Below are 16573 nucleotides of genomic sequence, written 5' to 3' on the forward strand. Positions count from 1 at the left end.
TAGATCATAGAGGTTGATCAAGGCCTTTCAGGTGTTAGAATCCCAGATTAGTTTGAGCACATTGTGATGTGAAAGACAGAATTCTTTAGGTACAAGGGCCAGACAAGGGTCCTTATCCATGAACAAGGGTCCCCACAAGAGTATAGGCTTCAGAACTAACAAGAATCAAAGAAGATCATGAGAACTTAAGTTAGAAAATTTTAATGGTTTCCCTAGTGAGTTGTTCCTCATCTGGATGGCAGGGATCAAACTGATAATCAGCTACTTTGGCTCTTTGTTCCCACACTACCTTTGAAAAGGGGCTCAGCTGCAAACAATGTTCTGATCTCACCTATGTTTGTTAAGCTCCTGCTCCATAGTGGAGTGTTCTTTGCTTTTAAGGTTTCATATTATTGGAAACTAGTCATCCCTTTACCCTTTCTTTTCCCCTTACCCCCTACCCTCTTCTCCCTTTCTTTCCTCTTTCCCCTATCTTTTCCTTCCCTACTCAGTTGGATTATATATTTGTTTCTTTGGGGGCATCAGCTGGATACATTTTCCAGACTTGGACATACTCGGTGCCCTGGAAACAATGGAAGATTTGGAGTCAAAGAATTTGGTGTCATATCCTCATTCTTCTTCTTGCTGCCTCTGTGATCTTGAACAAATTGTTTATTTTTCTGGGCCTCAGTTTCTTTATCTGTTAAGTGAGATTGAATTAGGAAATCTTCAAAGTCCTTTCTACATCTAAATACATGGCCCCATTCTGGAATTTTTCATATGAAGGCAGCACGACCAGGTGGTTAAAGAAGATGTATTTTTGGGGGTGGCTAGGTGGCACAGTAAATAGAGTACTGGCCCTGGAGTCAGGAGGACCTGAGTTCTAATCTGGCCTCAGACACTTAACACAAAACTGGCCGTGTGACCTTGGGAAAGTCACTTAACCCCAATTTCCCCTCCAAAAAAGCAAAAAAAAAAAAAAAGCAAAAGAAGATGTATATTTTATTTGACAAATTAGGTGAAGAAGTTGCCCACCAAAATAATTCCCCAACCTTCCCTTCTGGGCATCACATGTCTGGCTCCACACAACATGTCAGTCTCTGTTAGTGTGGGTGGGGCTGATGAAAATTGTATGGGCAGGTGAACATTTGAACAGAACTAAATTTATTTTAGTACCTTCCTGCCAGGCTGTTTTAGTTCTAATGATCTTTAAGTAAAAGAAACTGAGGTGTTATTAGCAGGATTAAACCAGCCACCATTTTATTCCTGCCAAGGCACAAAATTATTGTCGGCTACATATTTCAGTTCTTTGCTGCAGCATTTGGAATTAAGAAGAAAAGCACACTAAAAGAGTTGCATTGTCCCTCTCAGTAGGTTATTTCAATGCCATGTTTTTCTTATTAAAAAGACACAGAAAACCTGTCCCTCATTTGTTCAGAAATTAAAAATGCCCTGACAGGATTTCTAAGATATTAGTTCCTCTCAAAGGTCTACACAATAGGTTGTTTTTTGGCCAACAAGTATGGCCTCTTGCTTTCTTCAATTGACCAAAAACACTCAGTGAAGTTGAATGGGTGAGCCAACCCCATCAATGTTTCCTCTTCTCTGGAGAAACTAAATGGCCATTTGAGTGTAATAACAGGTGATGGTAATCGTCTGACAAGGCTGTTGTTAAATGCTGGCTGTCGTGCCAGAGTGACTATTTTGAATGCCAATAAGGTACAGGGGCCCTTGGGAAAAGTGAAGGGGAAACTCTAGCAGTAAGAAATGGCTTCTCTTTCAAAAGGATAATCCTGAAGTTAATAAAAATTAAATTCCACATAAACATGTTTCCCCTTGGCTGTAATGCTGAAACTAATTGTCTAGCAGTTAGGTACCCTGCTACTATTAACTCTAATGGCATTGGTATCAAATATGAGTTAATTAAAATGCTTTGCAACAATAATCTTGTGTCTATTAGTGTTAATAGAGTTCATTCTGAAAGAGGCTGTGTGGGAGTGAGTTATGGGCTATTCTTTACTATGACAGGATGTCAACAGTTGCAGCCACTGGGAGTGAGATGAAGGGGTAGCAATTCCAGTTGCTGATGGTTGAAAAGGTAGATACAGTGGTTGAACTGAAAAGCCCTGCCACTTGTGCTCTGCTAAAAAGCATTAAACACCTATCCCAACCTGAGCGATGTACACTTCAAATGATAGACTTTCAACATTCCATCACTGTTAAACAAAAACATACTTTCACATACAAGTATCTTTCTTACCACCATGGTATTTCTAACTCCAAGACATCCTACCATAAAAACAAATATATCACAGCCACAAAAATAACACCACCAATTATTTTCTTTGTCCTAATTCCACTGTCAATAACCACACAACCTCCCTTCCACCTTTTTTTGTGCTTCCTCTAGAGTCTCTTTTCCAAGAGGGAGACTTTGACGTTTGTTATTTTTCTCCTAGTACCTCAGTTATACTAAAGGTCTTTTTATACAACCCTTTGGCATACTATGGGTTTATTCCTAGCATGTTCCCAAATGTATGTAGCAAAATATAATGCATGACTCTCAATGTAATAAAGAATGTATATAAAACAGGTTCATCCCCATCACAAGCACCCGTAAATGATTTTAGGGCATATTTTTGTTCAGACAGGATGTTCCAGTATTGCTCATCTCCCCTACTAGATTCTATGCTCCCTGAGTGTAGAGAGCATTTTTTAAGGTTTTATTTATTTATTTATTGCTTTTTTGAAAGGGGAGGGCAGGGCAATTGGGGTTAAGTGACTTGCCCAGGGTCACATAGCTAGTTAGTTTAGTAAGTGTTAAGTGTCTGAGGCCTGATCTGAACTCAGGTCCTCCTGACTCCAGGGCCGGTGCTCTATCCACTGCACCACATAGCTGCCCTCTAGGGAGCATTTTTTATTAATTTTTGTCTACAAAATGCAGTGTTTTCACATTAGATTTTCAATATACATTAAACTGTTTATATATATATATATATATATATATATATATATATATATATATATATATATATATATATATATTGATGGGAGACAGGGAGGGCAGTGACAGGTTGTTCTCCTTCCATTGATTAAGCCATCCTTCATTTCACACAGTAGCTTTTTTTTGTTGTTGTTGATAAGAGTCAGTTTTTGTTCATTTTGTAGTTGTTGAATTTCTACTATGTAATGTATTGCATACTTTAGGGGGGATGTGGAAAGGTGAAAATATATGTAAAATATGGACCCTGTCATCAAGAAACTAATCAACTCCTGTTTCCAGGGATAAAGATATACTGAATTGCTATACCTATATCTTTCTACTGACAGTTTTCTTCTGATATATTAAACAATGGTGTCAGAAAATATTTTCCTCATTTCTTCCTCTATGGGTAGGAAGGGTCATATTTTTTTTCTCCTTAAAATTACAGTAGCACATTATCAATGCAACTCATTTCTCCAAAATGCTGAACACATAACCTATTTTAAAGTTCGTTTGCAGTGTCTTGATCCCAGTAAGCAGGTTCAAGAAACTTTCTCCCTCTGTTCAATATAGCTTTAGGAGTGAACTGTGGATATTTTTGTCTCCTGGCAGGGAAAAAGGCTGTAAATCTTTTGGTAATTGACAGCAATACATCCAGTTTCTCTCTCTCTGTCTTCTTTCTCTATCTCCCTCCATCTTTCTCCCCCCCCCAAATTTCTCTCTTTCTCCCTCCCTCCTATCTCTTACTGTCTCTCTCTATATATATTCCTTTCATTCTTATTTTAGATATAATGCTAACCATGCTGAGATGGTGTGAATGAGCCAGTGAAAAAGATGAGCTGAGCAAAAATTTAAAAAAATGTGACTTATTTCTACCAAATCTCAAAACTTTTTATTCTGGAGAAGCAGTTTCCTACAGAGATGATGTTTGGAATTGAATAGTTTAATTGATGTTTGATTAAATGGAAAAAATGGAATGAAGCATTAGTAATGACTATGGCATATATTAGTGAATAAACATGAAATCTATTCATTAGAGCAGTTAATGTTTACTCATTGGCCTGGAACGAATTAATATTTACCATAGATTCATTTAGAATATTAGAAGATATCTTAGGAAAACAGAAATTATACTATACTCTTTGGGCAAGATCATACCTAAAACTCTCCCTGCCAAATGAAATACTCTCAAACTTCTTAAAGACTTTTGAGGAGTTTAAACCACTTCCCTTAAGGACTCATTTCCATGTTTAACAATAGTCCAGTAGTTAGATTTGGAAAATAAGAACTTTTATCCCAAATCAAGTTAAATCAATGGAAACTTTCTAACTGCTTATTATAGTTCAATGTACTAAGTGCTGGAAAAACAAATATAAGCAAAAAAAATAGTCCTTGCCCTTGAAATGCTTAGACCCTAATGAGAGAAAAGCAGTACATAAAAGGAAAATAAAAATTTGGGGGCTGGGGGGGGAGGGAGAAGTTATTTGTGTGGAGGTATGATGGGGGAAAAATGAGTCAGGTATGGAACCTAAAGAGGAATGAAGACAAAGGTGGGTTGGGCACTTTCCTTAAAATAGAAGGTTCATCTCTGTCTTTTGCTCCAGGCTCCCCTCTTATCAGAATACAGTATTCTGAAAAAATTCCATTCTCTCAGGAGGTAAGATGGAGGAGTGATTGGAAGCAATGCAGTGAATTCTCCATAAACTCTTCCTAACAGATCTAGAAAATGTATCAGACCAAATTTTGATGGAGAGATCTATAAAAAGTCACAGTGAGTTCTTTTTATAGAGTAAGGGTGGAGGCCAGCAGAGCTGTATTCTTGTTCAGAACCCAGGGTAGGGAACTTGTAGATGGGAAGAGGGGGTGGGCAGAAATTAGACCTTACACTGAAATAGGCCAATTTGAGATCACTGAAAGCTTGCATGTCTCCAGCGTGTCTCTGAGATCCTGGAATAATACAACACTAAATATCCCAAGGAAGCAACAATAAGGAAAGGCTAGAATTTTCCTCTAAAAGTGCTACAGAGCTCAGCCCTAAGATAAAGTCTGAAAATAACCTGAAAGAATGAACAAAAGGGGCAGCTAGATGGTGTAGTGAATAGAGCACCAGCCCTGGAGTCAGGAGGACCTGAGTTCAAATTTGACCTCAGACACTTAACACTTGCTAGCTGTGGGGCCTTGGGCAAGTCACTTAACCCCAATTGCTCTGCCTTCCCCCCTCCAAAAAGACAAAAAGCAAAAGGATGAACAAACAAAAATCCCTAAAATGAGCTATTAGGGTATTGGGGATTCTCAGTACACAAATGTAAGAGAGAATGAGTAACCATCTACAAGCAATGCCTTGGGGTAGGGGTGAGATAAGACATGAATTAGACATAAACTCTACAATTACTGGAATAAATAAAGTTAAAAAAAGAGTTTGAATTTTTTTTTTTGTGAATGAGGACACTTGAGGGAAAAAGGGAAAATAAATGAGAGCTGTGGGAGAAAGAATTGGAAAAGAAATTAATAGCTTGATACAAAAAGTACAAAACCTTGCCCAAGCAACAAACTTCCTGAAAATCCTATTTGACCAAATAGGAGCCAATTACTTAATGAAGCAAAAGAAATATTAAAATAAAGTCAAAAGGCTGGAAAAACAAAACAAAACAAATGTAAGATATCTCATGGCAAAAAACAAGTCCTGGAAACTAGATTGCAGAGAAAAAAATTAAGAATCATTGGGCTATCTGAGCATTATTATACATATATACATACATTATATACACACACACACACACACACACACACACACACACACACATACACATACATACAGAGAGACAGAGATAGACAAATAGGTGTACTTTGAGAAATCTTGAAAGAAAACTGTCCAGATTTTTTAGAATCAGAGGGCAAAGTGTAAATAGAAGGAATCTTCTAAGTGACTCCCTAAAAGAAACCCCAAAATAAAAACTCCCAGAAACATCATACTAAAAATCCTGACCTTCCAGGTCAAAGAAAAAATACTTCAAGCAGACTGAAAGGAAGAATGCAAATACTGAGGAGCAGCAGTCAAGGTCCCGTGATATAGCAGCTATCACTAAAAATGAGTGGAGAAATTGGAATATGCAAGAGCAGAAGAGATACAGAATGATAGTGGGGATGGAAACATGAGGTGGGAGTTTTTTGAATATAAGAGAAATGTGGATATGTTTATAATCAGGAAAGGAGCCAGTAGGCAGGGAAGATAAGAGACAGATTAAAAATTACAGAAGGGACAGTCTGTTGAAGGAGATGGGATAAAATCATTTGTGCAGGTAGAGGGTTGGCCTTGGTAAGGAGTAAGGACACCTCTGTGTGTGAGACAGGGGTGGAGGAGATAGCGGCAGAAGACATTCGAATGATAGGAGATGGAGAAGAAGGTGGACATGACAAATGACATTTTTCCCTATAAAACATGAGGCAAGGTATCCTGAGCCATGACCAGTCATCTTGACTTTTGTTAAGTCACTGGACTTAAATGACTCAGGAAGAGGGAGTGAAGGCTGACAATTTTGAGCAACTCTGCCTCATTTAAGTCCAATTTACAAATCAATGTCATTAGTACTCCAGAAATGAAGGACAAGCAACAACAAATGGAGTGAGTGCTGGACAGCTCCTTCTTACACAGGGTGTGCTATCCTGGTGGTCTGTCTCTGTGCCTCAGTTATCCAGCCCAGTTCAGAGCTTTGCAATTCTGGTGCTAAGGGGTTGCAGTCTCCAGGAGACTTGCTCCTGAAGAGTTGCAGTCACACCCTAGCAGTCCAAGCAAACTTCCACAGCCTATAGCTAGGATATCCACTGAAAAGAAGTCGGAAGGAGTAGGGTGTGGTATGAGTTTTGTTATAGATCTATGTCAAGTCCTAGGGTTTGCTAGTGCAGCTTTTTTTTTTTTTAAAGCAATTGGGGTTAAGAAACTTGCTCAAGGTTACAGGGCCAGTTATTTCTGGGTGTGGTGCTGAGTATCTGAGGCCGGATTTGATCCAGGTCATCCTGACACTGGAGCTGGTGCTCTTACTTGCTGAGCCACCTGGCCGCCCTGCTAGTGCAGCTTTACTTAAGGTAGAATGGGAGGTGGGGGAAGGGTGCTTAGTGAGCTCAGTGTCAGTGAACATCAGTTCATGGTTTTTTTTTTTTGTTTGTTTGTTTATTTGTTTTGGTTTTCCCTTCTTTTGGATTGTGGGTTTCCTAAACTACAGAGACAGGTAAAGTTGCTTTATCTTTGACACATAATTTCTGTTTTGAAAAGTCATGGGGGTCAACAGAAATGTCTTGTCCATCTTGTTGTTTACATGACCCAGAAGTCTCAAATTGTATTTTTAGTGTCCTCAAGTTCTTCTTTTCTAAGTTATATATTAATTTGTCATTTCCTGGTTCACGACTATGTAGGGTTTACCTTGTTTATTCAACCCCTCATATTTGTGATCCTTAACCAGCTCAATGAAGCTGTGATACCTTGCAATTCTATCCCAAAGTTGGGTTGTTAAAGATTTGGTTCTATCAAATGGTGAGATTTCATAGGAAGTTAAATATAACATGAAAGATAAATGGATGTGTTGTTTTTCCCTTTCTACAATATTTCTATGCTAATAAATTTTTAATAAAAAAAGAAAATGAGGAAAAGAGACAGGTGCACATTCTTAAATGATTCTGTTTTCTCTTTCTATATTATCTGTCTTCCCACAGAGCTTTTAAACAATTTCCAGGATTGTAGAAAATCATTGATTGTAACCTTGAACCATGGTTGATTTTCATTTTCTTTTTGTATGTTTTGTTAGGTGTTTGCTGGTGCTTCTTAAGATAACTTACCAATCTGCAGGCCATACAGTGGTATAGGAAAGAAGTACATCAACATAAAGGTTTGTGAACTTTATTTGAATGCTATAGCTGTGGTTTAAAGCCTAGTAAAATTTGAGAATAGAAATTCTCAAATAGAAAATAAATTCTTTCTTTTTTAAAGACTGCTACAATCTCTGTGCAATTTTTCTTAGTTACAGGTAAAAGCAGAGAAAATATATTGTGATTAATTATTTAAAATTAGCCTTGGAGGATGACACAAACCCTTTACAGACCACAATGAAATAAAAATATAATTAATATAGAAAATACAAGCAAAAGATGCGAACCTAGTTGGAGACTTCATAATGACATTTGAATACATGGGTCAAAGAAGAAATTGCAGAAATGATTATTAACAAATGAAAAGAGAATGAAAAGCATGAGACTACTTATCAAAATCTTTGAGCTAAACCTAAGACATCCTGGAGTAAAAAAATAAAATTCTGAGGATACATATGAACAAATTTTTAAAAATACTGGTTTTATGAATGAAAACACTCTTTATCCTTTTATGTGATGAAGATAGTCTTTATACTTCAATTAGGGAAAGATATGCAAAAATGCAACACACTGTATAACTATTTGATGAAAATTCTTCAAAATGTTGAACAAAATCTTAGCAAAAAATATTAAAGTAACAAATACAAAACATTATTTCACATGACTGAATCATATTTATACAAGGAGGCAAGTTGGTTCAACATTAGCCAAAATATTAACATAAGGAGTTATGCTACAAACAAAAACAATCCCTACAACATGATTGTACCTCTGGATGGAGAAAAACCTTTGGATAAGATATAATACTTATTTCTCCTTTAAAAAGTAATGAAGCCAGATCTGGCCTCAGACACTTAACACACACACACACACAAACTAGCCATGTGACCTTGGCAAGTCACTTAACCCCAGTTGCCCTCCAAAAAGCAAAAAAATAAAAATAAAAAAAGTAATGAAGCACAGATATAGAAAGGCCATTCTTTAATACAATATAAAGTATAGAATAAGAAATTTATCATATAAACATGGGCATAGAACAGACAAAGTTTCCTCTGTTTAATGATGACATAAAGGCTGACTTAGAAAATCCTTGTGAGGGAGGGCCAAGATGGCAGAGTAGAAACAGGGTTTCTGCACAACTCTGACTTCCACCTCCTCCAATACATGTAAAAAATTACTCTAAACAAACTTTAGAGCTACAGAACCCACAAAGTGACAGAGAGAAACAAATCTCCCACTGAAGGAAGCCCAGCAGGCCAGGAAGGGTCCATCACAGTGTGTTGGGAGCTGAGGGCAGTCTGGCCTGAGCCACGGTTTTAGTCCCAATGAGCAGAGGTTAGAGCAGAACTCACAAGAGTAAATCACCAGCAGCTGTAGTGGTTTCCAGACTTATCAATCCTTAAATGCCAAAGATAAAGTAAAAGGTCAGTGTGGAACTTAGTTGGTCCAGGGGAGGATAGAAGAGTGTGGTCCAGCTTTTACTCCCTGAATGAGAAGCAGAGGAGGCACAATGGCTACAGCTTCTGGCCTGTGGCTGCTTCCAGAGTTCCTGGCCTGCAGGTTGTAGGGGGACCAATTGACCATTCAGAGGCTGAGCACTCTTGCCTTGACCTGCTTGGATATGGATCATGGTCTTAGGTGGTGGTCTTGGGGTATGGGACCAGTGAGCCAGAGCATGTTGGGGCTGTAGAAAGGGTGCCCATCTAATAGCTCCAGCAGCTGCAAAACCCCCAGAAATTTGGGACATAGCTTTCTCCATTCTGGAAGCAGAGTTCTACTGTGGGAAAGAGCTCAAAAGTCAAGCAATTGGCAGGCAATATGAGCAAGCAATGGAAGCACAAACATATGACAGAATCCTTTTTTGGGGACAAAAGGATCAAGGCATGGAGGAGGAGGAAGACAGTGAAGTCAGAACCTCTGCATCAAAAGCCTCCAAGAAAAATATGAATTGGTTACAGGTCATGGAGGAGTTCAAGAAGGATTTTGACAATCAAGTAAGAGAAGTGGAGGAAAAATTGGGAAGAAAAATGAGAATGATGCCAGAAAATCATGAAAAGCAAGTCAACATCCTGCTAAAGGAGAACAAAAAATACACTGAAGAAAATAACACCTTAAACACATTTGGCCATTAACTCAAATGGCAAAAAAGGCCCAAAAAGCCAAGGAGGAGAAAAATGCTTTAAAAAGCCAAATTTTCCAGATAGAAAAGAAATTTCAAAAATTCACTGAAGAGAATAACTCCTTCAAAATTAGATCAGAGCAAATGGAAGCTAATGACTTTATGAGAAATCAAGATACTATAAAACAGATCCAAAAAATGAAAAAATAGAAGGCAGTGTGAAATATCTCATTGGAAAAACCACTGACCTAGAAAATAGATACAGGAAACATAATTCAAAAATTACTGGACCACCTGAAAGCCATGATCAAAAAAGGAGCCTAGACACCATCTTTCAAGAAATTATCAAGCAAATTTGCCCTAATATTCTATAACCAGAGGGAAAAATAGAAATTGAAAGAATATACTGATTGCCTCTTGAAAAAGATTCCAAAAAGAGAACCCCTAGGGATATTATAGCCAAAGTCCAGAGTTCTCAGGTGAGGGAGAAAATGCTACAAGCAGTGAGGAAGAAACAATTTGAGTATTGTAGAAACACAATCAGGATAACACAAGACCTAAGCTTCTACATTAAGGGATTGAAGGGCTTGGAATATGGTATTATGGAGGTCAAAGGAGCTAGGGCTAAAAGCAAGAATAACCTACATAGCAAAACTAAGTATAATGCTACAGGGAAAAATATGGCTATTCAATGTAATAGAGGACTCTCAAGCATTCTTGATAAAAAAAATAAAGCTGAACAGAAAATTTGACTTTCAAATACAAGAAGCAAGAGAAGCATGAGAAGGTAAGGAGGAAAAAGAAATCATAAGGAACTTATTAAATTTGAACTATTTACATTCCTACATGAAAAACAATAATTGTAACTCATAATACTTTTCTCTGTATGAAGATAGTTGTAGGGAATACATATGTATATATATATATATATATATATATACAAATATATATGTGAGTGTGGGCATTTGTATGTTCATATATACATAGACAGATGGCACATGATGAGTTGAATGTGAAAGGATGATATCTAAAAAATAAAATTAGGAGATGAGAGGAATTTATTGGGAGAAGAAGAAAGGGAGAGATAGATTAGGGTAAATTATCTCATATAAAAGAGGCAAGAGAAAACTATTTCAATGTAGGGGAAGAGCAGGAAGGTGAAAGGGAATGGGACAATCTGATTCTCATGGAATTTGGCTTAAGGAGGGAATAACATACACACTCAATTTGGTATCTTGCCCTACAAGAAAATAGGAGGATAGAGGATAAGAGGGGGGAGGAGAGAAGGGAAGGCAGATTTGGGGAGAGGGTAGTTAGAAGCAAACATTTTTGAAAAGGGATAGGGACAAAGGAGAAAATAGATTAAGTGGGGGGTGGGATAGAATGGAAGGAAATATAGTTAGTCTTTTACAATATAAGTTCTATGGAAATGATGTGGGTAACTACACATGTACAATCTATATTGAATTGCTTATCTCCCTAATGGGGGTGGGTGAGGAGGAAAGAAGGGGAAAAATCTGGAACTCAAAGTTTTAAAAACAAATGTTTAAAAAAAAGTTTTTTACATGCAACTGGGGAATAAGATATACAGGTACTAGGGTATAGAAGCCCATCTTGCCCTACTAGAAAGTTAGGGGGGTGAAGGGGGAGGATATAACAGTGAACAGATTGGGGGAAGGGTTATTCAGTAAGCTTGCTATTTTGGGGTGGGGGTAGGGGAAAGATGGGGAGAGAAAAAATTGTAACTCAAAATCTTGTGTAAATGAATGTTCAAAACTTAAAATACGTAAATTAAAAAAAAAGAAAATTCTAGTGAATCAGCAAAGTAATTAATTCAGACAATAACTTTATTAAATTAGCACAACACAAAATCAATGCAGAAAAATCAATGACCTTTTTATATAGTGGTAGGAAAATCTAATAGGAAATAATAGGAAGGAAAGAGCTATTCAAAATAGGTATAAAATACATTAAAATTCTGGAAGTTAATCTGCCAAGGTTCACTTAAGACTTATAGACACACTTACAAAACAGTTGTTAAATGAATAATTATGTAATTGAAGTTATATTCAAAGGTCATGATTGACCTTTGCCTGCATAATACAAATTCATAATAAATAAAATCTCCAGATTTCAAATTATACTATGGAATGGTAATCATCTAAACCTTTTGATACTGGTTAAAAATAGAAAAGTAGAGCAGTGGCATAGAGTGGAGAAGGAAGAAGTGGAAACTCCTTGACTCAATGACCCAATTTTCAGTAAATTTGAAAATGTAAATTACTTGGCTAAATACTGATTATTTGATCAAAACTTCCAGAAACACTCAAAAAAATTTTGGCAGACATTACACTTACTTCACAATCTGCCAGAAGAAGCTCAAAATTGGTATATCACCTGGATATTATAAAAAAAAAATAGAAGAGAATCACATAATGTAACAGCCACAGCTCTAACTAGAAGGAGAGTTCTTAACTAATCAAGATATTGTGGTAATTACAAAAGATAAAATAGGTGATTTCAATGCCACAAATTAGAAAATCTATTTTATGATAAAAATTAACAGAACTAGAGTAAGGAGAGGTGTCACTTGGGGAAAAGATATTTGCATCAGCAATCTTTGATAAAAGGATGTGATATACTATATATATATAGTTTACTAACAGAAAAGTACAAGAATAATAAAAATGATAAAAAGATATGAACTACTTCTCAAAAGAATTGCAATCCAGTTAACAACCATATAAAAGAGTTTTCCAGATTACAAATAATTAGAGACATGAAAATAAAAATAACTCCAAGGTTTTACCTTTGGTGCTAATTGGAAAAGTTGAAAAAACATGGGAACAATCAATGTTGGTGGGACTGGGATAATAAAGGAACACTAAAGCATTATTGGTGGAATATGAATTAATATAACAGTCCTGGGAGGTAACTTGGAAGTATGAAAGTAAAGTAATAGTGTGTGCCAAAAAAGAAACAAGGACTCAAAGTCAGCCATTTTATTACTCTTAGGCATACACACATGTGATTTTTCCAGCCCTACAGTCCCATATTTGCATGAATGAATGGCGGTTTAGGCATATTGTAGAATGCATTTCCAAAACAAGAGCCCATATCTTAATCTTTACACTTCAGTGTTCTTGCTAGGAAGATTCACTGGGACTGAGTGGGAGGGACAGTCAAACAATGAGTGGTCTGAACTGCACCCTTCACCCATCTGTCTCCATCTTTCATCGATCATAAGGGTACTGTGATTGAAAAAATCTGTGAACCTTGCATATATGGATTAGAGGAATTTTGCCAAACTGATTATGATTAGTAGAGCCTCACATTTCTTGCTTACAATGTAGATGGCCAAGACAGTATTCCCAGCACATATGTGGATCAATCAGTGGTCAGATATGGAATTACTTCTTTCAGCTAGACCTACCTAGTCCAGCAATTGACCAATCCTTTCTGTGGCTAAAATGACCAATAAACATTTTGACCTAAAGAGTCCATTCCTTAAGAAAGTGGAGTGGAGATGTAGTCCTCCTACCCCAAGAAGGTAATTGATAAAAAGAAAGTCTCCATATATACCAAATATATTTATCTCAGCACTTTTTATGATAGCAAAAGACCATAAATCAAACAGATGCCTATTAATTAGGGAATGACTAAGTAAATTTCTGTACATAACTGCAATGCAATATTACCATATTACAAGAAATAATTGATATGAAGAATTCAGAGATGTATTAGAAGAGGTGTAAGAATTGATATAAAGTAAAGCAAGAAGGACCAGAAAAATACTACAAAATAAATACAATAATTTAAATAGAAAGAAAGAAACTGAACTCTGAAATTATAAAGATCAAGCTTGGCCTCAAAGAAGAAATAAAAAAAGAAATACCTCCTGTTCTACTTTGAAGAAGAGGAAGAGTTGGTGTGGAATACTGCATATAATGTCAGATTTAGTTTATACTTTGGGTAGTTTTGGTGACTGCTTTCTTTTCCCTCTCTTTTTAATTATTTGTTATGAGGGGTGATTCTTTGGGTCGGGGAGGGAGGAAATTAGTGTTTGGGAATAGAGGTGATCTAAGAACAAAATATGTCAATATATTTTTACAAAGAATATGTAGGGCTTGTAATACTAAAAATACAGGTACTACTTTGCAGGTAAAGGATGATTAATAAAAATCAAGAGGCAGAAAATATAGAACCCAGAATGGCATATCTGGGTTGGGAAGATCCCATTATCCTCAAACCTAAAAACAATTCATCCTTCAATTTCTGCTTATAGAAGATGCTAAGGAATGAATGTCATCACTAACAGCAGAGAATGATAGAGTTGGACTTTTGTTTAGTTAAAAATAAATTATTTCCAAATCGACTTTGATGCCTTAAGCATTTCATTTGATCTAATTGTGTAATTGTACAAACCATCTGCATTAGGCCAATATATTTCTTTCTTTTTAAAAGCTATCTTTTAAAAATGTGATTTGCTTGTTTTTAATTTCTTTCAATATGATCTCCTATTTCATTAGACTTTTTGATGTTTGGAATACTATATCTAATTTAATGATAAAATGATGTTTTAGGTTGGAAAACTATATTCTTCCTCTTGCTAAACACATTTGCTTCTGTGATTATAGTTCTAGAATAGATGCAATTTCTTTGTAATTAATTACACTTATATAGTCACTTTTTTTCTTTTACAATAATGATAATCAACATTCAATAACATTAAGTCTCCTTGTAGCTTGGTAACACACTCCTAATGTCTATTTAATCAGCACCTTTCATCTTGAATCTGAGATGCCCTGTGTAGTTGTCTGCTCCCTGGAACATCTTCCTGTAGGCATTCCAGAATAAATGTCATCCTCTGGGCAGCTCTAAAATGGGTTTCTCCTAGAAGATCTGTATCTTTGGTTCCAATTCACTTGTAGAGATTCCTAGGTAATTCTTCTAAAATCTTCCAGTAACAGAATCAATATAATTTAGTAGAACCTTCTAAATTGGCTTTTCCTGTAATTAGTTCATATGGTAAGAAGTAACTTAACCTGTATGGATCTAACCCTATTAACAAATAGAACTATACAAATGGCAGCTTAGGAACCCATAATTCACCTGAAACTTCAAAGAATTTCTGTTTTTATATACCACTGCCCAAACTCTGTACCTGATTATGAACAGTACCATCAGAAGAATCTTAAAAAAATCCATGAAGGCCTGACTTGTTAATTGAACTCTTTCATTTCTTAATATTATCAGGCAAGGACTTCAAAATAGGAAAACAAGAACGAGATTTAAAAATTTTTATAATTATTAATACAATTTCATATGTAGAAACCTCAATTCAATTTTGAGAACATAACATACTAAAACATACTAAACACAGTCAGAAATATACCTTAGGACAACCGATTTGTCAGCTATGTGTAAGATGGGTTAAGAAGGTAAGGACTAGAAGCAGGGAGACCAAGTCTACATAAGAAGTAATAAGGATCTGAGCGCTTAGTGTGTAAGGAGAAAGAAGGAAATAAATACAACAGATGTTACGAAGGTAGAAATTACAGGAGCTGCCAAATTTTTGTATATTGGAGGTAAAAGTGAGTAAAGCATGACTCTAAGATTGTGAATCTGGGCAACAGGAAAAATGATAGTACACTTGACAGAATAGGGAAGATAATGGGAAGAACATGTTGAGCTTGAGAAACCTATGAGACATCCAACAAGAGGTAGCCATCCATCAATGAGTGATATAGTAATGGAGCTCAAGAAAGAAATCAGAACTGAACACATACATTTGGAAGTCACCTACATAGAGATGATAATTAAATATGTACAACGTGGTAAGATCACTGAGAGAATACAGTTACTCCAAGGCTACTGTCCTGGGACCTATTCTCTCTCTTTCTTTTCTGACTCTGTTACTCCCTTGTTTAAAATCTTTCAGTGGCTCCCTCTTGTCTCAAATGTAAAATGCTAAGTCCTGTGGTCCTGACTTCAAAAGTCCTTTACAGTCTGACTTCACTCTATATTTTCTGATTTATTTCTAGATTTGTTCACAATATTCCTCTTTATGAACTCTATGTTCTAATTCAACTGGTTTACTTGTAGTTCTCTACCCTAATTATTTCTTCTCCTGACTCTGAGCCCTTGCAAAGACTTTCTCTAGTTCTGGGAATGTGGCTTCTCTCCTCTGCCTTTTCCTAACTTTTTCAAGGTCCACAGAGATACAACTTCCTCTCTGAATCCTATCCTTATCTAACTACTTTTTAGTGTTCTCTTTCTCAACAATTTGTCTCACGTTTACTTATCTGTTATCATGTTATCCTTCAGTAGACTGTAAAGTACCATTAGGGCAAAGATTTTGTTGTTGTGCTTTTTTTTACACTTTTTATTCCCAGGGCATGATGCAGTGAATCACACATTTTCTCATAGCTCTATCTTCAAGATACATTGTTTTGTTTCATAGAATTTGTGTTCTTCCAACTTCTCTTTTCTATGTATGCTATCTTACTGGGTCACTTTATTACCTTGAATCATGGGTTCAATGATCATTTCTAATTGCTATTTTCCAGATCTGTATTTAGATCCAGTCTCTCTGTTGAACTCTAACCAGAGTTGTATCACAAAATGCCTGT

Source organism: Petaurus breviceps, unplaced genomic scaffold (assembly GCF_028583685.1).
Source record: "Petaurus breviceps papuanus isolate PSGF00001 unplaced genomic scaffold, PetGlider_PUasm1.0 175, whole genome shotgun sequence".
Taxonomy (NCBI): Eukaryota; Metazoa; Chordata; class Mammalia; order Diprotodontia; family Petauridae; genus Petaurus; species Petaurus breviceps.